Raw genomic sequence first — 23,638 nt, forward strand, 5'->3', positions numbered from 1 at the left:
ATTCAAGTGAAGTTATACAAACGAGACAGTTGATTCACATAATATAATATCGTTGTCAGATGCTCATGATTGTAAATGATTATCTCATTCACATTCCGTACGAATTTCATTGTAAAACTTGTCCCACCATGCTCAGAAGAACCCCCTTCCTGATGATGTCCTCCTCCCCTCCATCTACCCCTCCTATCAACTTTGATCCTCCGCCCCCACTTCCTGTGTCCTTTCCTTTAGGCACCCTCCCTCCCTTCCTTTTCCTTTTCCCCCGTCCCCTCCCTCCACCCCTCTTCCCCCGGGCTTCCCCTCCCCCTTCCTCCCTTCCCTCTGTCTCCCCTGCCCATGGCATCTGCTCTCCCCTCTCCCTCCCTCCCCCACTCCTCCTCTCTTGGCAGGTCCGCGTGCGGACTCGTACACGGTTAGTGAACATTCGCGCGCCGGAGATCAACGCCTCGTGTTCTGTGTGTGCCGTCGTTTTGTGCTTAAGTGGTTCAGTGTTATTCGTTTTGTGCACCTACATTCACGTGTGACAATTTTCGTTTCTGTCTGTGTCCAAGTGTCTGAACAATTTTATCTTGGACTCTACGCCCGTGAACGGCACCTTGTATTTCAAAATGTGTTGTCTCCGTTTATATGTCCACCATGCTTTTTCTCTAAATGTCTTCATTTGTATATCTGTGTTTCTCTGCGGCCAAAAAAGCGGCGTCGTATGCTGCTGCAGGCCTGCCTGTACTACAGGTTTCAAAATAACAATAAATAAATAAAAAAAAAAGCTCAGAAGATGTGGCCAATCAGCGGGCAGTTCTCCCAGTGCACGCGAGAGGGCGCGGGAAGCATCAAAGGGGTCCATAACCAGCACAGGCGGTGACCACAAAGTAGTGTCTCGAGCGGTCGTGTGGAGTTCTGCAGCGAGTTATTGAATGAGTGGGACACCTGGTCAGTGGCACGAGGAAGGTATTTGGCGGCTGGCAGCTTCGTGAGGACTTGAGCTAGCAACAGGGTAGAGAGCTGGCCGGCGATTGTTAGGCGCCGACTGCACAGAGAAGTGCTCATGCAAGTATTCTTATCCGTTCTTGGTTTCTTCAGTATTCCCGTGGTTGGATTGTCGAGTAGTATCTGTGACTGTGTTGCGTGACCTATGCTTACGATTCGCCAATTGAAACTTTCAATTTAGGTAACAATCCCTTGCCCTGTTGATGGCCGGCCGAAGTGGCCATGCGGTTAAAGGCGCTGCACTCTGGAACCGTAAGACCGCTACGGTCGCAGGTTCGAATCCTGCCTCGGGCATGGATGTTTGTGATGTCCTTATGTTAGTTAGGTTTAAGTACTTCTAAGTTCTAGGGGACTAATGACCTCAGCAGTTGAGTCCCATAGTGCTCAGAGCCATTTGAACCATTTGAACCCTGTTGATGTTTGCATTTATTTGGTTGTATGTGTCATTACGTTGTTCTTAAATGTGGAATGATAATGTAGTTTAGTTAATTTAGTGTACGAGGAGCGTTGTATAAGTAATGCCACACTTTTCCTTTCTCGGCCAACTTCGGCTGAAAAAAAAAATGTTGAATTTGTTGCGGGGCGTAGTGGAATTTTCCCAGATCAGCCCCTACAGTTTCATTAAGTTTCGATAGTTGGCGATGCTATAAGTAGCCTTCAAAATGACGTCTGTAACGTAGGTACATTCCAAGCAGAAAGCTGTGATTGAGATTCTTTTGGCGGAAAACCAGAGAATCGCAGATGATTCATAGGAACTTGCAAAATGTCTACGAGGACCTGGCAGTGAACAAAAACACGTTGAGTCGTTGTGCGAGGCATTGTTATAATCGCAGCAAGGTCGCGCAAACCTGTCCTATCTCCCGCGAACAAGCTATTCCCACACAGCTGCGACTCCTGCAACGTTTGAACGTGCGGGCACTCTCGTTCGAGGTGATACACTGATCACAATCAACCACCTTGCCGCTCACTTGGACAACGCAAACCCTCACATAGGAATGCAACCCGATAGGAGCTCACAAGACATCATTGAACTGGTCTTCCTCATCCGCCCTACAGACAAGATGTCGCACCTTACGACTTCCATCCCCCAATTGGAATGCACTCCGTGGGAAGCAGTTCTGGATGATGAGGTGGTTATTGATGCAGCACGATGTTGGTTCCGACGTCGACCAGCAGAGTGGTCCTATGCGCACGTACAGGCCTACTCAGTAAAGTGGTGTAAGGCCATCGCATCGAATGGAGATTATGTTGAAAAACAGGGTTTTGTAGCTTATAGAGTGGGAAGTAATATGGTGTACTACAACCCTGAACAAAACCAAACTGCTTTCGGAAAAAAAGTGTTGCATTGAACGCCTCACGGAATCTTCAGTTCCACCTGTGTTAGTTTATCTGTTGAACTTAGTTGCACATTGCTTCTATTTGTTTTCTTTAAGATTCCACGGCCAGAATTTTATAGTCTTTGAGCATATTTCTTCATTATTTTATTGTCGTTGTTTTTCTATACCTGCCACATTGCTTGCACATAGGCGAACTCTGGTTACAGTTCTCTTTTGTCTTGATTATAAATTTCTGCTAGGCAGGAAAAGACATTTGTGTTATTACAACTTCCAAAGGCCATCACCTAACAGTGCACTGCTTCTACAAAATGCAGACTGCACACTGCAGCTAACACGATAAATGGAGAAGAATATAAAGTCAGTTTGTGATTAACTACTCAATAGGATGGGAAGTAGTTACTGCTCAGACTAATATACACTTATGGTATAGTGATACAGAAAGACATCGAAAAACATAATACCGACAGAACGCCTCTGCAATGCCTGTGCTACAACCGAACGTCTTTCGGCCATTTCTATGAACAAGTGTTCTTATCTCAGACAATATATGTTTCTGGACCATTTCTTACTATGTTTTTCTAGCTTTGAAAGACGTCAAACTTTCTTGGTTTGTCCCCTTCCATATTTTTTAGCCTGGATTCAACTTCTTCCTGTTAAGTTCTTGAGTAGTGACGGCGAATTAAGGTCACTGGAGTAATGAAATCTGGACAGGCAATCATCATAGCCCGCATCACCCGCTCCTTCCATGATTTCTACCTCACCATTTATGGTTGTCCCATCCAGCTCACCCCCACCCTGAGATACCTTGGCCTCACCCTCGACCGTCACCTCACCTGCACCCCTCACCTCCCTGACCATCCAACAGACAGCCCATTTCCGCCTCCACCTCCTGAAACTCCTGTCTGGCCGGACATGGGGACTGCATCCTTCCACCATCCTCCACACCTACAAATCCCTCATCCGTCCTATCCTCTGTAATGCCAGCGTTGCCTGGATCTCCGCACCCACCCGCTTTTACAAGGCCCTCCAAATCCTCGAACGCCATGTGCTCCGCCTTGCCTTCCGTATCCACCTTCCTTCCCCCACACGACTCCTGTATGAACTCATCCCCTTCCCCCACCTCCTCCTTTTCTGCCAGCATCTCTGCATCCTTTACACTGTCCACAGGCTTGATCCTCCCCACCCCCTGGTTTCCTCCTTCCTCTCCACCCTCCACCCATTGCTATGCCTCTATCCCTTTCTCCACCTCCACACCCTCCATGTCCTTCAACAGGGCACTTTTCAGTGCCTCCCCTCCCAGATGATGAAATTCGCCGTTACATATACCCTTCCTTCCAACTATAACCTGGCCTTGTTCCCCCTCCTCTCCCCAGGGCCCCCTTTTTCCTCACCCGTCCTTCTTCCAGAGTGGATTTTTCTCCTTCCCTCCCTGAATCCCTGCACCCCCTTCTCAGCCGTTTTCCACTCCCATCCCTTCCCTTCCCACCCCTTCTTCAGCGCACCCCCCCACCTTATCCCCCTTCCTCCCCCTCCTGCACGCCTCCTTCCCCTTCTTCCCATTTCCCTTGTCCCCCCCCATTCAGAGTTCCCCCAGGTTTTTATTCGGTATCAGTGTGCTATGGTGGTGTTGTGTTTTGGTGCCTTCTACTGTGTCATCTAGTGATGTGGGTTTCAATTGTGTGCTTGACCAGTTTATTGTCCATGACCGTTCCTTGCTACGCTGCCCGTCATGTGTCTCTTTTACTTGTTCTACGGACTTTTATGCTCTGGCCGTACTTTTCCTGGTGCCTTTTAATGTAGTGTGTGATTTTTTGTGTAACATACGTTTTTAGATTTTTATCTGTGATATATAGTCACCACTTTGTACGTCTTATTTGCTTGTGTTCCGCCTTTTTTGTTTCTATATTGCGCCATGTTATCTTCTTTATATTGTTTTTAAATGTCTTCCTTTCTATTTATGTCTCTTGGCTGAAGAGCAGCACTTATGGTGATGGGGAATGGAAATAACAATAAAGGTAAAAAAATGAAATCTGCAATGAAAGCTTTGATTTTCTTTAGATAATAACTGGTGACAGGGTTGTTGCACTTTATCTGGCGAGGGATGATGTGTGGTGGCGCGGCTATCTGAGCGACAAGAGCAGAGCATGGCCCACTCTTTGCACCGCAGCGGTTGCCCGGCGTTTTCGCCGTTTGTAGCGATGCGAGCAGGGTGTCTGGGACGTGAGAAATGTTGGGGCAGGCGCCCTGCAAATCGTTTTACTGCACCGATGCCCACCGCTCGCCTACTAGACGACGCCAGACGGTTGCATTGTCTGTGTCAGTTCAGAGATCTTTTATGTGTGCGCCCGCGGTGGGTCCACAGTGCTGCGCCAACGTAGACCATTGCTGTACAACGGCCAGAAGCAGGTTCAGGTCTGTACACTCTAGTGCATAGACCGGAAACCACCGTCTGATTGGTGGACTGGTACCACGTGCGCTGACGCAAAAGAGCGCACACCTGAATTTTGTGGGACGAGCCGTGACAGGAGGGAAATTTGTTTTGCTGGTTTGGAGGGAAAAGGAGGAGCAGAATCTATGAGTATGATCAGCAGCTTTTTCTGTGTTCTCCGACGATTGGAGATTTTCTTACACGGTGGGCAATAGGTGATAATCTTTCAGCGTGAAGGAGTTCAAGGTTTTGCTTCTGGATGGCTGAAGAGATCAATCTTGTTTTTCTTCTGCACAGCTGGACCGAACGTTAGAGTTCTTCACTTCTGGTCAGACAGAATGAAGGCCATTCCAAGAGTCAAAAGTAATACTCTCACGGTAGCCAGGGCCGAAACTGTCTGTCACCGCTTGTGACAACAGCTAAATTTGTTCGTCGTTTCGCGCTCGCACTATTTAGGTCGGGTCTTTATTCATGGGCGCAGACCGCGACTGAGAGTGGCTGCACTATCAGCCCTGTGCTCTGAGCTGTCAGCGCGGGACCAGTAGTAACCTCCCAACAGGAAAAAATATAGATCTATAACATTAAAATTCAGTGTAACCTCCCAACAGTTTACTTCCGTAAGCTTGCAATAATAAGGTGACTAACCTCTCAATAAAATTTTGGCTCACATATAACCTTTCAATAATTAACTGACTGTGAACGTAAACTGGTAAATCTGGACGTCAGCAATGCTGCATCATGGCCCTGAAAAATCATTCTGAATAAATTGAAAATTCTTACCTCAATGAAGTCCCCAGATAACGCGTACATATCTGCTCCTTTACGAAATTTTTCTGGCACAGCCCAGTGCAACGCTGGCCGCTAGATTTGTCATGTATAAAAATCGGGATGACCATGGATTGGAGAATTAGTAAATTCTTTAAATTCAGATGAATGATTGTCAAACAATTAATTTTATAAAAGAGATTATTACTAAAAGATTTAAAAAACATTTACATGGCACTTGATATAACAATAGTAAAAATTTAGTTGTAACATACTACATATGCGCGCGGCCGCCTTTTCCTTACACTACACCGCTCAGGCAGGACCGGCCCAACCGTCCGACTGTGAACTACCACCACTACTGCTGTCGGAGCTGCAACTACTACTGCTGCTGACACTGATCTCTGGTCTGCGATTCTATTATAGCTTACGCATCGCAGGCAGCGCGTGAGCAATCCATCGAAATTACATCTGCTCGGGTGCGCTAGCAATAAATTCCTAATTCATGAACCTCTTAGACAGTCTTGAAGGTGGTAAGGTATTTATGAACAAAAATTGATACATGACATGTGAAGGAAACAATTCATGTTCAATTGTGAAAAAGGTTTTTGATAGCAAGGAACCATGCTCCATGTTTCGGTGTAAAGCCATGCGCCAGCACGCCAGTCGGAAACGATTGAGAAGAGATGGTTGTGAGAAGAAATCAGCCAATCGCACACTAACAGGACCCCCTCTTCAGGACGACAACGCGACAACAGCGGCCCCTATGTGAAGAGGACATAAGCGCCGCGACCGACTGGTGACGGCCCAGTTCAATAGTAGCTTCTAGACTAGTGTCCGCAGCTCGTGGTCTTGCAGTAGCTTTCTAGCTTCCCGGGCACGTGGTCACGGGTTCGATTCCCGGCGGGGTCAGGGATTTTTCCTGCCTCGAGATGACTGGGTGTTGTGTTCATCCCCATTACGGTCGGAGGAAGGCAATGGCAAACGACCTCCGCTAGGACCTGGCCCTGTAAGGTGGTGCGGGTCTCCCGCATCGTACCCTACGCTTCTCGCAGTGTGGGACCTCATAATCATCATCTAGACCAATAAGTTGGATAGCAGCGTAAACGCTAGATCCCTTCGGTTGTACTCTCCATGTAACATAGTGCACAGACTTGGGATTGTTTGTACTGAAGAAAATGGTTCAGATGGCTCTGAGCACTATGGGACTTAACATCTGAGGTCATCAGTCCCGTAGAACTTAGAACTAATTAAACCTAACTAACCTAAGGACATTACACACATCCATGCCCGAGGCAGGATTGGAACCTGCGACCGTAGCGGTCGCGCGGTTCCAGAATGTAGCGCCTAGAACCGCTCGGACACCTCGGCCGGCTTTGCACTGAAGAAGAGAGATTATCTTGTATGTCGGCCTTTGCTTGCCACACGTCTGTGCAATTGCAAAAGTTAAGTATCGTAATTTTCGTATTGTAGTAAAACTCATTAATACGATTTGTTTGAAGGTTTGTCTAACGAACCGAGTATGCAGGCTTCCTACACACTACACTACATACATTGGTAGTTCAATATTCTTCACCAATCGATCTGTTAACGTTCATGTATGCTGCTCGTTAAATGAAATTAATCATTCTAAACCTGGTAGTCAAAAATAGTTACATTTATCGTAAAAATTCCGAAATCGAAATCGTTGAAACGAGTTTAATCCTTACCATCAAAAAAGCGCTTTATTTAGAGAATATTTTCAAATTTGCTAACGTCAATGAGTTTGATACTCCTAATTCCAGCTTCAGCTGTTCTTCCAGCAGTCAATAACAATTCGCTCAAGATATTCTAGAATTCCAGTCAGCGTGCCAAAACGTCTGCTTTCTGTTCTGAGCAAATATCTGGTTTAAATCAGAAAGAAAGAAAATTTATTTTCTCGTGGAGATTTATCTGATTATATTTTTTGCGTTAATGAACAGATGTGTATAATGACATCGACGAGATAAATTAATTCCTTGAAATATGAAATAGGAAATGAGTCTAATCTGAAGGCATTTTCACTCATACTTTTATTACTGTCAGAAACACATTCTTTGATACTAATGTAATTGCGTTGTCGCCCTTTGAAGTACTCAACGGATTGGAGGCCAACATCCTCAAATAAAAAAGGAGGAAGAGTCTTTAAATCCGCTTGCTAAAGGAAGGTTTCCAGTAACGTTGAACGGATAACACGGGCCTTTCTCGATTATTCAGTCCCCTAAAAATATGACGTCTTTTCGAGGAAGCATAAAATAATAAAAAGCGTAGACGTTAGTCTAGAGACTATAGGATGATAAATGCTAGTTATCTTTTTCTCAATTTCTCTCTATCATGCTCACTACACACACACACACACACACACACACACACAGAGAGAGAGAGAGAGAGAGAGAGAGAGAGAGAGAGAAAGAGAGAGAGGAGCGCGCCGCGCACTCGCCCACAGTAAGAGACCGCAAACACACACACGAGTGAGGTGGTACAGTGGAAAAACACTACATTAGAATTTCTGAGGACGGTCCTTTAAATCCGCCTCCGGCAGTCCAATTTACGTTTCCTGCGTTTTCCTAAACCACTGGAGCAAATAACAGACGGTTTTCCTTAAGTAGACAAAGCCAATTCGCTTCCCTACCCCACCCCAATCTGGCCTCGTGCTCCAACTGTAGTGACTTCCTAGACTCAATGCTCATACTTTACCATCGTTTCTTCTGTTCTCTTCCATACCAGTCTAAATCGCAGTTATTTAAAAAGTAATACAACAATTAATTCTAATGTGGGTTGAATCCAGTGATTTCTTTTGCTCCAAATGTGACTACAGATCAATGAGACTTTACGTCTAATACTACATTTTACCTATCTGGAGTCACCAATTAAAGCTGATTATAATCGGAAAATTTCAACAAATATCCTGGCAGACAGATTCTCCAGTAATATTATATTTTGGCCGATAAGAAATGAACAACGTTAATTGAAAGTGATTATTGGTAGTAACTCATCAATAGATCCATAGTACAGAAACATCCTGGCACGGTCGGCCGAAAATGACAGACGTGTGTTGCGATAAAAGGTAATTCTCACGCCCCAGATGAACACTCTGGAAATGGTATCATAAAATTACACAGAAATAGTCACACACACACACATACACACACACACACACATACACACACACACACACACACATACATACACACTTATACACTCATAATTCAGCCCAACAGCAAAGAAATGGAGTTGCATAGCAAAAACTTGAATATTACTCAGTGAGTACAGATTCGTAAAGGATAGTGAATTAATTTAAATATTTGTTAGCTACCTGCTTGTAGCTTTCAGCAGTGCAATGAGGATAATTCGTCAGTTTTGTAATTTTTTGCTGAAAATATAAATAATCTGTAAACCATCTGACTCGAAATGTAATTCATGAATTTCACATTGCATTTTAATTAAGTGCGAAATCTGTCGCATGATATATAATGATAACCAACAGCTATCGGCGACGCAAATTCCGTTCAGTTCACCTGCTTGGCTGGACCTGGAAAGCAATAACTTACGAAAAACTTACTTATTATCAATGTGTTTTGAGATCGGAGTTCAGTGTTTAATTTCCGATATGCCCTGAGTGGTTGTGGATAGTAAAGCGATGGCACAAACTTCCATAAGATGTGGGCCAAGCAACGTACTACGTTCTAGTGATTTTGTGCGAAGATTTATAAGATATGTTGAAATAAACCGATTGGTGAGTAATTATATTGCAGCTAAACACAAGGAATAGATTTTACGGCCCTGCATGGGTAATCAAAGCTACTAGTACAAATTAACATTTGCGACAAGCAACAGTAACATCATCTCGCAGTTTCTGAGTATACTTCAGGACAGCATAAAATCAATGGACTTACAACACGACTTAGCGAAAATGTAATGTAGAACGCTGTATTTCTGCCCATTCAACGAATAATGAACAACATATAAGATTCCAATCCACTATGCCATTTCACATTGCCGATTTACACTCCGAAACGATCGCAGTCAACGACTGCCAATCTAACTGCGCCACAATAACTAGGCTTCAACACGGCAAGTATATTGATATGGTCTTAAGCATTACTTCAATTATTTTACAGTTTCCACAAAATGGGCTCCATAAAAAAGGCAGTCTTCTACCCAAACACAGCTCCGCTGACCAGCATCCAACCGCGCCTGGAACAGAACGTAGACACTACTCGAATCGTGAGATACTTACCAATTTCCTTTCAAACAAGAAGGACCTCATGGGCTGGAACCCGCGAACGGTTCCTACTGGTTGATAATAAGCTGTCTCTCCAAGGACGTGAAACTGCTTCAGTGACCAAGAATGACTTTGCTGCAGTGCTTGTATCCACAAATCGAAACTAATTATAGCAGACTGACGTAAGGTATTGTAAAAATTAATATCGCCATCCGCTAGAAACAAAAAGTAATAGGAAGAATTGAAAGTGTCGAATGAAACAACAACTTTCAAAGGGCACGGTAAACGATGTACCGGAAACCGTTTTTCTGTAAGGAAAGCCGTAGCGACTGATTTTTACATAATGGATTCCGTCGTCCTTGAGTATTTGCGAAAGGTTGCAATGATGTCTAGCTCTTACTGCGCAAGAATACTCCATAGGGAGCTGAAGCTAAGTAAGACAGTGTCGGAGAGCAGCAAATTGGTCTCGGATGTGAGCTATTTGTCAGTTCACACGACATCGACAAGTGCGTTCAGTTCTCTGCCCGAAAAACCTATAAAAAAACCCGCTCGTCGATCCCGTTCACTAGATATGGCTGCGTTATAGGGATCTTTGTTAAGACGATACACATGATGTTGAAACGTTCCCTTAGAAAATTTAGTGAATTACTGTGCTGGTAAGCCCCTTCCGTTATTTGATTTTCAAACAGCTGGGCAAAACTGAACGTACTCAGACATTTCTCTCTTTACTTATTCTGATCACCACTAAACTGACACACAATATTTTTGGCGCAACGCAATCTTTCAATAATCCCTACAAAAGAATGGCCCTGGCTAACGATAACCTATACCTTTCATGAATCACTTACGCCACAAAAATCCTCGTTACTCGAACTACTGCAATAAAGCGAGCGCCAATACTGCCAGCTAAATAAAGGATTCTAACTACTGAAGGCACTAACTACTGATAGGCATAGTTAGAAAATAAGAGATTTTGATAGAGAACAAACAATGTCTTTACCATAATAGTGTTCAAAAGTCATAATTACTCTCTCTGATGGACACACGTCCAGATCATCCGCCCGCATCTCGTGGTCGTGCGGTAGCGTTCTCGCTTCCCACCCCCGGGTTCCCGGGTTCGATTCCCGGCGGGGTCAGGGATTTTCTCTGCCTCGTGATGGCTGGGTGTTGTGTGATGTCCTTAGGTTAGTTAGGTTTAAGTAGTTCTAAGTTCTAGGGGGCTGATGACCATAGATGTTAAGTCCCATAGTGCTCAGAGCCATTTGAGCCAGATCATCCGCTCTCAAAACTCCGCCATCTCTCTCCCCAGATCCACCACTGATGGCGGCTCACCTCCAACTGCGCAACGCTACGCCCTGTTAACAGCCAACTGCCCAACACTACAATAGCAAATTCCAACAATGCAAACCAGCCACAGACTGCACACAGCACAGTTGGTGATTTTCATACAGAGCGCTACGTGGCGTTACCAACATAAAAGCCTAAACAGCCTACTTACAGTGTAAATGGATAATAGGAATATATTTCCCATCTATAGCAGTGAATGAGTTTAGCCAAGTCGCATTCACTACAGTGAGTTCAAATGGATGTACGACGGTTGGACATAAAGATTTACAAGAGGTGGACAAACATAAGCAAGCACCAGAAACAAAATACATCGCCATGTCTAATACCGTGTAGGAAAACCGTTCGCATGCAAAAAGACTTCCAGTCGTCTCATAATGGATAAATACGAAGAAGGTCCTGTATGCTTGTCGAGGAAATCTTATACCGATTGTAGTGCAAAATACTGGAAAGTTCAGGTAACGATATAGGAGTTTGATAGCGATTAAGCACTCTTCTCTCCAAAATAGACTACATAGGCTTAATAACACCGAGATCTGGTGACGGCGGTGGCCAGCGGGAAAGCGGTAACTCATACTAGTGCACATAAAACAGTCCTGAATTACGTGAGCCCTGTCGTCTTGGAACACAGCATTACCACGGGGATAAACATTTGGATCTGACAGGATTTGCTTGTGCGAAATTGTTAAAATGTCGTTCTTGTATTATTCGTCACAATCCTCTGAAAGACCGTCTGTCACGATCACTCAACAGACACATTCGTCAGCGTTTCGACGCACAAGATGATGTTTTTCGGCTTCCATGTATGCGTTATAAATCTTCGATATAGTTTCTCTTGAAACATTAAACACTTCGGCTACCTTGGTTAAGGAAGCACCCATCATGCGTTATCAAAAATTTTCCCACGTTCGAATTCTTTTGAGTCCGACGTCATGCGCCGACAACGTTGCTCTGACCACGATTGACTCTTGCAATGAATTGGGGATGTTGCACAGGTTTCGTTTGTGGTCAGATACAACAGCACCACTCTCACGATTGGCTAGCGTCTGCATTTGTCTTCATGCACGCATTTCGTGTGATGTTTCCAAAGTTTCGCCCAACCCCTGTACGTATCAAATCGGAATACAGGTGTTACACGACTAAGTTTTTGTTTGTTTGCAGGTATATGTTTGCAGGCCTGGAGCAGCCTGTTACACCAGCGCTACAGTACCGTTGAAACCTGCTAGAGGATTCATAACGAAATGCCGCAATCCATCGATAAAGTGGGTAACGTGCGGAAGCTCGTTCTCTACGTTTGAAGAGGAAGAGAGCCTGGAAAACAAATCACGCTTCGACGATCGCAGTGTATGGCTACTATGCGCCACACTGTAACACCAGTTCATTCTCTACGTTTGAGTAGGAAGAGAGCCTGGAAAAAAAAAATCATGCTTCGCCGGTCGCAGTGTATGGCTACAATGTACCATAATGTGACACAGTGGTCAGGCGTTGCACATACATCTACATCTACATCTACATTCATACTCCGCAAGCCATCCAACGGTGTGTGGCGGAGGGCACTTTACGTGCCACTATCATTACTTCCCTTTCCTGTTCCAGACGCGTGGGAAGAACGACTGCCGGAGAGCCTCCGTGCGCGCTCGAACCTCTCCAATTGTATATTCGTGATCTCCTCGGAAGGTATAAGTAGGGGGAAGCAATATATTCGATACCCCATCCAGAAACCCACCGTCTCGAAACCTGGACAGCAAGTTACGCCGCGATACAGAGCGCCTCTCTTGCAGAGTCTGCTACTTGAGTTTGCTAAACATCTCCGTAACGCTATCACGCTTACCAAATAACCCTGTGACGAGACGCGCCGCTCTTTTTGGATCTTCTTTATCTCCTCCGTCAACCCGATCTGTTACGGATCCCACACTGATGAGCAATACTCAAGTATAGGTCGAACGAGTGTTTTGTAAGCCACCTCCTTTGTTGATGGACTACATTTTCTAAAGACTCTCCCAAAGAAACTCAACCTGGTACCCGCCTTACCAACAATTAATTTTTATGACCATTCCACTTCAAATCGTTCCGCACGCATACTCCCAGATATTTTACAGAAGTAACTGCTACCAGTGTTTGTTCCGCTATCATATAATCATACAATAAAGGATCCTTCTTTCTATGTATTCGCAATACACTACATTTGTCCATGTTAAGGGTCATTTGCCACTTCCTGCACCAAGTTCCTATCCGCTGCAGATATTCCTGCATTTACCTACAATTTTCTAATGCTGCAACTTCTCTGCATACTACAGCATCATCCGCGAAAAGCCGCATGGAACTTCCGACGCTATCTACTAGGCCATTTATATATATTGTGAAAAGCAATGGTCCCATAACACTCCCCTGTGACATGCCAGAGGTTACTTAAAGAGTAGTCAGACAACCCTGGATGCCAAGGACAGAAATGCAGACTGTCTCTCTGAGTAGAACAGGAAATCACACGAGAAGTTATGGACCTGATACTCGAAGAACGACGTATCACAATCGCGGCAGTAGTCTATAATTAGAAAATCATTCATGGATCATTTTTGAACATCTCGCCCGGCACTTTTTAACGTGACAGTGACTACCAGCTGCTTGGTTCCGGGACTGCTCACACACTTTCGAAAAGTCCTCAGAATCACGGCAGCAGCGAGAGTGTTGCAGCTGTGTTCCTAATCACCATGAACGGGGTCTGGGTGTGTCACTATCAGTCCGAACCAAGAAACAGAGGACGTAGAGTACACACGCAGATCACCACCATCGGACAATGTGATGCTGAGATTTTTTTGGGACTGTCATGGTGTGGTTCCAACATATCATAATCGCAAAGATCCAACCATCACAGGATTATACCACCGAAATCTCTTCATTCGGTTACACGAAGCTGTCCACACCAAGCTAGCGGCCAGCTGACCAAGGTGGTGTTTTTTCTCCACTGCAATGCCCCATGTCCTTCTGCGCAGGAAATAGTCGCACACGCTGCTTCTTTTGGATACCCAAGTCTAGAAAGGTTTACATCACCTCTTTTGTCTCACTCATTTTAATGGTTCATGTGTTCCATTTTGGTGTAGTAAGTTCAAAAATGCTGAAGATTTCCCTCCATAAGTTTTTTTTCAAAACGTAATGCTGGAGATACAGAAGAAAATCCATACAAGTCATATACGGGGGTTGTTCAATAAGTAATGAAACATAGTTTTTTTCTTGGCCAGTTTCGGTTGAAAATATGCCGAATCTGTTTTGGGATATTTTGGAATACTCCCGCTTCAGCTCTTGTAGTATCATGAAGTTTCGATAGATGGCGGTGCTATAAGAAGCCTTGAACTTAGCGTCTGCAACGACTGTGCTTCCCAAGCGGAGAGCTGTCATTGAGTTTCTTTTGGCGGATAACCGGATCTCCAAAGATATTCATATGCGCTTTCAGAATGTCAGCAAAGATCTGGCATTGAACGAAAGCACGGTGAGTCGTTGGGCGAGGCGTGTGTCATTGTCGCAACGAGGTTGCGCAAACCTGTCTGATCTCCGGCATGCTGGCGAACCGCGCACAGCTGTGACTGCTGCAGCGTTGAAACGTGTGTTCCAGACGATCAACGGTTCACATTAAAACGCCTCACTGCACAGCTGGATACCTCTGTTGGTAGTGCTGACGCATTCCTTCCCCAGGAAGTGTACGCAAACATGTGTGCCAGCTGGACTCCTCGCTACGTAACAAAAGACCCTGTAGAGCAATGAAGGAACATCAATGCGGAATTGCTTGCGCATTACGAGGAGATCGCGACTATTTGCTGCCGACAATCGTCAGAGGCGATGTGTTCATCACTTCGAACCGGAAACTAAGTGGCAATCCGTGGAGTGGCACCACAAAACCTCTCCTTAGAAGAAAATTTCAGAGCCGGACCCTCAGCCAGCAAAGTCATGGCGATGGTCTTCAGCAATCTGAACAGATTATTGTTTGATGTCAACCGTCATGGTGCAACGATCGCTGTAGTGAGGCGTATTGTGGTACCGACGGGAATTTGAAGAAACGACTTCAGGGTGTTTGTCGACACAAAAATGCAAAGGAAATTCTCCTACTCCATGAAAACACAAGGCTTCACACAAGTCTGCGCACCCGAGAAGGCTTGACAAAACTCCATTCGGCTCTTCGTCCACATCCAATCTACTTCCCGGCTCTCGCTCCTTTCGACTTCCATCGGCTTGGCCCAGTGAAGGATGCACGATGTGGGAAAGTTATAGGTGCAGCAAGACGTTGGCTCCGATGAATACTAGTCGGGTGCTATCTATCGGGCATATAGGGCATCCTAATAGAGTGACGTAAGGCCGACGCCCTTGAATGGAGATTATGTTGCAATATAAGGTTTTCTAGCCTAAAGAGTGAGGAATAATGTGGTGCATTGGAATACTGAATAAAAATGTGTTGCGTTAGTTGCTGAACACCCCCCCCCCCCCATATATTAAAAAATTATTAAAAAACATGATAAAATAAGGGCCTCCTAATAATGAATACCACGCTCTTCGGGCCTAATACAGAGGCTTACGTCTTAATGTGTCTTCTTTCTACCGTTAAATCCCTGTTGTGTTTTCTTCTGTGCACTAACCAAGGCATTATGTGTGTATTATTCATCAATGCTAACATGCCATCCCTTCTATTACCGCCGTTCCATTTGCTTGAAGTCTTAATGTAACCTTCTCCTTGTTCTCCACTCATAGCAACTTGATTTTATGGAAAATAGCTGATGCGGGAGTCCAGAAAGTGCAGATCCAAGCTCGCTGATGCCTCCAATACTTTCAAGTAATCCAGCATGTTCCTTACTATGCTTTCGTAATCAAGGTCTTTGCAGCTGCCAAGAAACTTTTTAGTGCTTCTTTAAAGGACATCCAAAGTGAAATTTATATTTTATTTATTTTGTCTTCAAATGTTCTGTCTTTCATTGGCCTCCGAACGTTAGGCCTTACGAAAACCCTCTTGTTTTACTTTTAACTTTTGACAACTGCGGTAACTTACTTGCCACATCCTTGAAAGTGTTTTATGTTTTGTTAGGACTTTAATAAATTGTTTCGTAGTGCTATGTTTTAAGTCAAGTGGAAGCAGAAGCTGTAATTTGGATCCACTTTTGAACCAAAGAGTACTGTTTTCCCTCCAATGTTTAACATTCTAATCGACCAGATTTTTTCTGAAATCAGTGCTTTAGTTTTGCACGAGTGTCCCATTTGCTTAATAATTGGGCACTCTGTCTCATAACTTGAACACAATAGATGTAGCACCCATGAACTGTCCTGATCCCAACCTTTACATCAAGTACGCGAAATAAACTTCTCTGACAAAGTCTGACATAGTCTGCTGGTGCCTTTTTACTAGAAGTTTGCCACAGGTGTACCAAAAGTGGTCAGGAGAATGTAGCCCTTTGAAGGCATGAACGCACAGCAGCAGTCACCTGTCGATTCAATCCCCGTTGTTGAAGTTTACGTGAAAAACTATTTGCAAAATAGACAAATTGAGCTCTACATTACAAAATTACCAAAACATATGGGTTGTTGTAATGTAGACTACAAAAATTAAGCAGCTGTGCAGCAGGTTATATTGCAAAACCTTTATCCTACTATCGGCGTTATCATACCGATTATATAATTTCATTTTACATTCCTCAAAGAAATTCGAAATTTGTGTCAAATTGAATGTGTTTGAACATTATAATTGCTTTACTTGAAATCGGCAAACAAAAATAGACCAGTAAAACCCTTTCATTGTCGATCAGTGTTATCAAATTTTATCTCTCCCACTTTTTTGTATGACGTTGCACTCAGAGATTTACTCCTTAGATGGAGAAACCATTGTGTAACAGGCGTTTCCGAAATAAAATCGAGACGATTTTCGAGGCGGGACGTTTCCTGAGCAACTAAATTGTAGACATCTACAATCCACGTTTTCAATTGTGGGTGAAAATATATTGCGATGAAGGCTGATGATATAGAATAGAACTATCATAATCACCAAGTGCCACGATTGCAGTTTGATTTCTTCTATGTGGTAAGGCTTTATTCCTCGAAAAACACTGTCACTCACCCTGTCATCATCGTTACGCCTCGTTTTACGGACTTTACTTTCCTCTACTCTCGTATATGATTTGGAACGAAAAATGATATTTTATCAATAAAATAGCTGCCTTGCAAAAGAGTATTAGAGTATTAACGTCCTGAGTACGGACTTGGCGACTATGAGCTTCCTCTACTGGGAACTGGTAAGGGCCATCAGTTCCCTGTTACCGAAAGATCTGGGCATGCTTCAGCGACCATTGAACAGCATGGAACGTTGTGTGTCGCAAGGAAGGGGGATCCTGGCTTGACGGCCCGGATAGTGAGGCTGGTAAAATCCTTTATAAAAATCGCCTCAGTCTCAAGGTGTGTTTGCGCGCTGATGAGATGCATGGTAGTCTCTAGGGATCCTGCCGCACCTCAGTTGTGTGAGCCTTACCTAGGCATTCGGGGCTTTGTCTATTTTATTTCCCTGCCTGCTCGTGGGACTGAAACAGAACCTTCAAAATTTTCCCTTCCTCCTCCCAACGGAAAGTGTGGGCTGCTGGAAGGTCCCAGCACCGAATCTAACGAAGAGGTCTTGCATAGCCAGTCCTCCTGATTCAGCCAATCGTAACAGAATGCATGTTGTTTCTAAGAATGTGTTTATTATAGTTAAAAGAGACGAGGGTAGTTTCGATAAAGTTTCTGCATTTTACATACAGAAAGGTTTAGAGGGCATGGTGGGAACTGAAACGTCTGTTTAGAGCTTGCGCAGTGTCCGAGAAGATGTGAAAGAGGTCCTGGGAAAGCATTGTCGACGTTCAAAACATTATGAAAAGTGTGGATGGCTATCTTGTTAAATCAGACTCTTTCATCCTCATTTTAATCAGCACCTTACTTCCTGGGCATGTCAAGGCAAGTTTCCTACGCCAAAGTATGTGGCCTTATTTCTCAAACCCAATATGGTGTTTTAAATGCTAACACTTTGGGCACACTACTCTGGGTTGTAAAAGAGAAGTCGCCCACGACAGAGTTGGTAGTTCCTATCCTCTGAAGTGTGTAAACTGCTCTGGGGATCATCCCGTTTGGTGCAGGGACTGCAGTGTCTCCGTTTGGTGCAGGGACTGCAGTGTCTTTCCTGAAGAACAGAAGATCCAGAAGATCAAAACGACAAAGTGCATATCGTGTGGTGAAGGCAAAACGTTATACAGCCTCCCACTTTCACTGCCTCCTTTGCTTCCGTTCTGAAACAGCGAGGCCAGAAAAAAAAGGGGCAACACAAAACATGGTTGCTAGTGTCGGCACTGGTACATAAGATTGTCAATGCAACTTTGATGCTGCAGTTCCTTCGAAGCCTGCCCCTCTCCCCACAATCTTCAGAGAAGTCGGTGGTTAATGTCATTATAGAACTTCATGCCCTCCAATGATTAAGTCTTGTCCACTGCCCAGTGGTGCCACTACCACTTCCGAGGTTGTGGCCCAAAGCCACCTCACACAGAAAAATAGAAGTCGAAAGCGAAGAATCGCCCGCTGACAGAGACGGGAAGTACAGAGTACGACGATGTCGATGTAATCTATCTGGCGTCTCTCCCGAATCTTCTTCAGAGCTGATGGATCTTGATGCTGGACTGAGCAATCACCTCGCTCCAACACTGAGCCTCCGTACATTGTAGGCTCCCCTCCCTGGCAGAAAGTCAGGATGAAAGTGCTAACCCCGCGATAGATGGCTCCCATTCTATAGTAGAACATTTATGGGTTCAGGACACATGTGGACGAAATTATGCTCCAGCACAGAAACAACGCGGTGCTCGCGTTTTCTAGAAAACCATTTCAAAGCGTGTGGTGCCCCTGTACTATGGGGCTATACACTGGATAGCAAGGATGACCTGACTGTGGATAAGGCCAAAGGAGGGGTCGCTGTGTTTGTCCATAGCGTAGACCACTACTCTACTCTGCCCATCCCCCCCCCCCCCCCCCCCACCGCCTCATAGCTACTGACTTACATGCAGTTGCTGCTGAAACTGATTTGTGTCAGGGGATCACTGTTTGCTCACTGTGTCTACCAGCTCAAAACGCAATGCACTCTGAGACGTTCACAGATATTATGGAACAACTTCCCCAACCATTTCTCCTACTGGTAAACTTCAATGTCCATCACTGTGTCTACCAGCTCAAAACGCAATGCACTCTGAGACGTTCACAGATATTATGGAACAACTTCCCCAACCATTTCTCCTACTGGTAAACTTCAATGTCCATCACGTCTTGTGGGAATTGCCCTTCAGGTCGGGTTTTGGAGAGCTTCATGACGTCTCACGAGTTGTGCATCCCCAACATAGGTACTCACACTGATTTCTGTGCTGTTGCTGGGTCATCTCCAGCCTCACAGAATCTGTTCAATGGGAGGTCACTGATGACCTTCAGTCCAGTGAACCTTTCCCACTTTACACTCACCTCCAGGATGGAGTGCTTCAACAGAAGCTACTGAAATGGATGATCAGCAGGGCTAACTGGACGCTCTTCAGCCAGCTGGATGTGTTAAAATGCTTCAACAGCATCCTGGGACGGGTGGACCACATCATGTGAGTGATCCATGATGCCCAAGGTCTTCAGGTCATCTTAGGAGGCGACCTGCGCCTTGGTGGACTGATGGGTGTCGTTCAGCTATCTGGGACAGGCCTGTAGGTCTTTGACTGCTTAAATGACACCCAACAATAGACAACCTTTCAGCCAGAGTGAGATTTTTTACTCTAGAGAGGGGTGTGCGCTGATATGAAACTTCTGGTAGATTAAAACTGTGTTCCGGAGCGAGACTCGAACATTGGACCTTTGCCGTTCGTAGGCAAGTGCTCTACCATCTAACCTATCCAAGCACGACTCGCGACCCGTCCTCGCAGCCTTACCTCCACCAGTACCTCGACTCCTGCCTTCCAAACTTCACAAAGTTCCCCTGCGCAACTTGCAGAACTAGCACTCCTGGAAGAAAGGATATTGCGGGGACATGGCTCTTCCACAGCATGGGGGATGTTTCCCGAATTAGAAAAAAATGGTTCAAATGGCTCTGAGCACTATGGGACTCAACTGCTGAGGTCATTAGTCCCCTAGAACTTAGAACTAGTTAAACCTAACTAACCTAAGGACATCACAAACATCCATGCCCGAGGCAGGATTCGAACCTGCGACCATAGCGGTCTTGCGGTTCCAGACTGCAGCGCCTTTAACTGCACGGCCACTTCGGCCGGCTCCCGAATTAGATTTTCACTCTGCAACGGAATGTGCGCTGATATGAAATACACAGTTTTAATCTGCCAGGAAGTTTCATATCAGTGCACACTCAGCTACAGAGTGAAAATCTCATTCTGGAAACATTCCCAGGCTATGGCAAAGCCATGTCTCCGCAATATCTTTTCTTCCAGGAGTGCTAGTTCTTCAAGTTTCGCAGCAGAGCTTCTGTGAAGTTTGGAAGGTAGGAGGCGAGGTACTGTTGCAAGTAAAGTTATGAGGATGGGTCATGAGTCGTCCTTGGATAGCTCAGATGGTAGAGCACTAGCACCAGAAAGGAAAAGATCCCGATTTCGCGTCTTGGTCCCGCACATAGTTTTAATCAGCCAGGAAGTTTCAATCTTCCGAGCTTTCGAATCGCTGGTCAAGGCTTAACGCGTTATTAAGGAGAGCAGGAAAAGGTCATGGCAAGAGTTCCTGGTCTCCGTTAACCGTGTCACTTGTTCTACAAAAGTACGGGAAGCCGTCCGAAGGATTTCCGGTAACATAACCGTTTACCCGTAGCCGCGGCGCTGAAACAGGGGTGTTCTCAGACAACGCCCGGAGACTCGGCTCAGACGATGGCAGAGCATTTTGCAGCTACTACTGCCGATGCCGACCAGAGTCTGGCGTTTCGCCACTATTGTGCGACTGCAGAGAGGGGCACGTTGGACTTGACATCTCACCCCTGGAATCGCTCTTTCTGAGACTCGTGGTACTATACTCAGTCTCGATCAAATCCGGTACGGCATACTTCGACATTTACCAGCAGCATCAAAGGAAGCTCTCCTCGAATATTTTAATCCTATACGGCAGACGGGTAGCTTTCTCGTGAAAAGAGGGTTTTGATACCTGTCCTTGAACCAGGAAAGGACCGCACATATCCCATCAGATTGTCGCCTTAACGAGCTGTGTATGAAAGACACTGGAGCGAAAGTTTAACCGCCGCCTGGTCTGGCGTTTAGGAATCAGGCAGTTCCTTACCTAATCTTGGTGTGGTTCTGGAGATTTCGACCCACCGGCGACAGCCTGATCCTGCTAGAGGCGGCTGTCCAGCAAGCTCCCCAACGTGTACACCACTCTTTTGGTATATTCGTTGGTATCAGTAAGCCCTACGACGCTATTTGGAGAGACAATATTCTCGCATAACTCCGTGAATGGGGCTTTCGTGGCCGCCTTCCTAACAGTCTTTCTTGTGTACGCGCTTCTTTAGATCCCAGGCTGGTGACGTGCTATTGCATCGTTTTGAGCAGGACAAACCTGTGTTCCTCAGGGCGGCGTTTTAAGCGTTACTCTCTTTTCCACAGCCATAAACAGTATCACGTATACGGCAAGGAGTCCCGTACAGTGCTCCTTATTTGCGAACGATTTTGCTGTTTTCTATTCCTCCCCCAGTGTTACAACACCAACCCGTTAGTTGCAACTTGCAGTGATGAGATTTCAGGAGTGGGCTGCAAGGACCGGTTTTCACTATTGTGCAGAGAAGTGAGTGTGTATTCATTTTAATCATTTTCGACTTATTTTTAACTTGCCTGACTTGCATATGAGGAACAGCATTCTACATTTTAGAGACTCAGTGAGGATTCGTGGCCTCATTTTGATAACAAACTGTCCTAGTTACCGCACCTGAGAGACATGAATGCCAGAACCCAGAAGGCACTGAATATCGTGCAGTGTCTCATACAAGGGTCATGGCGAGAAGACAAAGAGCGTCTTCTCTAGTTTTATAACGCTTTTGTGTGTTCATGGCTGTACTAAGGCTGCACAGTTTATGGGTCACCGAGGCCATCCTACCTGAAGAGTATTGTCACTAACCGCCATAGGGGTTTTGGCTAGCCACGTGTGCTTACAGGGACAGCCCCATACCCAGTCTTTGTACTGAGGGTGGGGAGCCACCATTCACTACCCGGTGGCAACTTCCCATGGTGCATCAGGGATGTAAGTCCCTTGTAGCTCCGACTTCACCTGAGTACCATACTTGTGTTTGTCCATCTATGGAACGCTTTTTCTCTAATCGTCCACGAGCAACAACGCCATATTGGATCCGTGTGTAGCGTATACTGGAGTCGCTTGTCGTGGAGCACGTACAATCTCAAATCCAGTGTTTTATCCGCCTGCCACCATAGTTATTGCAGAGGGCCAGGGTGATTTTAGATTTAGTGCAGCATAGGAGAGATTAATATTGTATTTCCTGCCAATTTAACTGATCACCACATTTCTTCATCTGTCTTTAAGGGTGGGTCGGAACAAGGGGACTCGGTTGGTTGCTCTGTTGTTTCCCCTGATCGCTTCCTCAAGATCCGAACTCCTCGAGAGTTTACTGTATTCAATGCAGAAGTGTATACGATCTTCCGGATACTGGAGCAGATGAGACGTGATTTGAGAGCTAAATTACTTGTAGTTTCTGATTCTCTGAGTGTCCTTCATTCTCTACACAGTTTGTGCCCAGCAGATAAGGTAGTCCAGAATATCCAGGCCGCCCTCCTCGAAATGTAAGGACTAGGGAATGAAACGTCTTCTGCACGGTACCAGGGCACGTGGGCATTGCAGTGAGTGAAAGAGCGTATGAAGCAGCCAAGGAGGCTGTAACGATACTCAGTGACTTCATCATGCCATCCTCCTGCATGCTTCGCTTAGGCCACTGCCCTCTGAGGCATGGCTTCTTCCTCCAGCGAGAGGAACCCCCAATGTGTGGTGCTTGTGGCATACAGATCACTGAGCCCCACATTTTACTCGACCAGCGAGCAGCTGCGGATTTGCCGGTAGACCTGTCCTCTATTTTAAGTATGGTTAGAATTTTACGATTATTCGATCTGTCCAACTTGTTTCCACAAATTTTAGGGAGATGTTCTTAATGTGTTGCCAAGGGACTGACCCACCCACGTTCTTTGCAAGTAGTCAGTCACACTCCCCCGTGCCTTTCTATGAGCTCTTTTGTTGTTTTACTTCTGTCTTACTCCCATGTAAAGCACCTTTCACCCTTTCCCACTGTATTATGACCTGTGAGATAGAGTGATTGTGTGTATTTAGGCGAGTGATGTAGGAGTGAGTGAATGAGTATCATTTTAAAAGCTTTCTCCTCACCGTGTGACAAAAGTCTTAAATATTTTATCCACATTCTCTTCTTTTAATATGTGTAAGATCGCTGATAACCTCGGCATAAAGCGCCTTTAAGCTCCAAACGCACACACACACACACACACACACACACACACACACACACACACACACGAG

Source organism: Schistocerca serialis, chromosome 6 (assembly GCF_023864345.2).
Source record: "Schistocerca serialis cubense isolate TAMUIC-IGC-003099 chromosome 6, iqSchSeri2.2, whole genome shotgun sequence".
Classification (NCBI taxonomy): Eukaryota; Metazoa; Arthropoda; class Insecta; order Orthoptera; family Acrididae; genus Schistocerca; species Schistocerca serialis.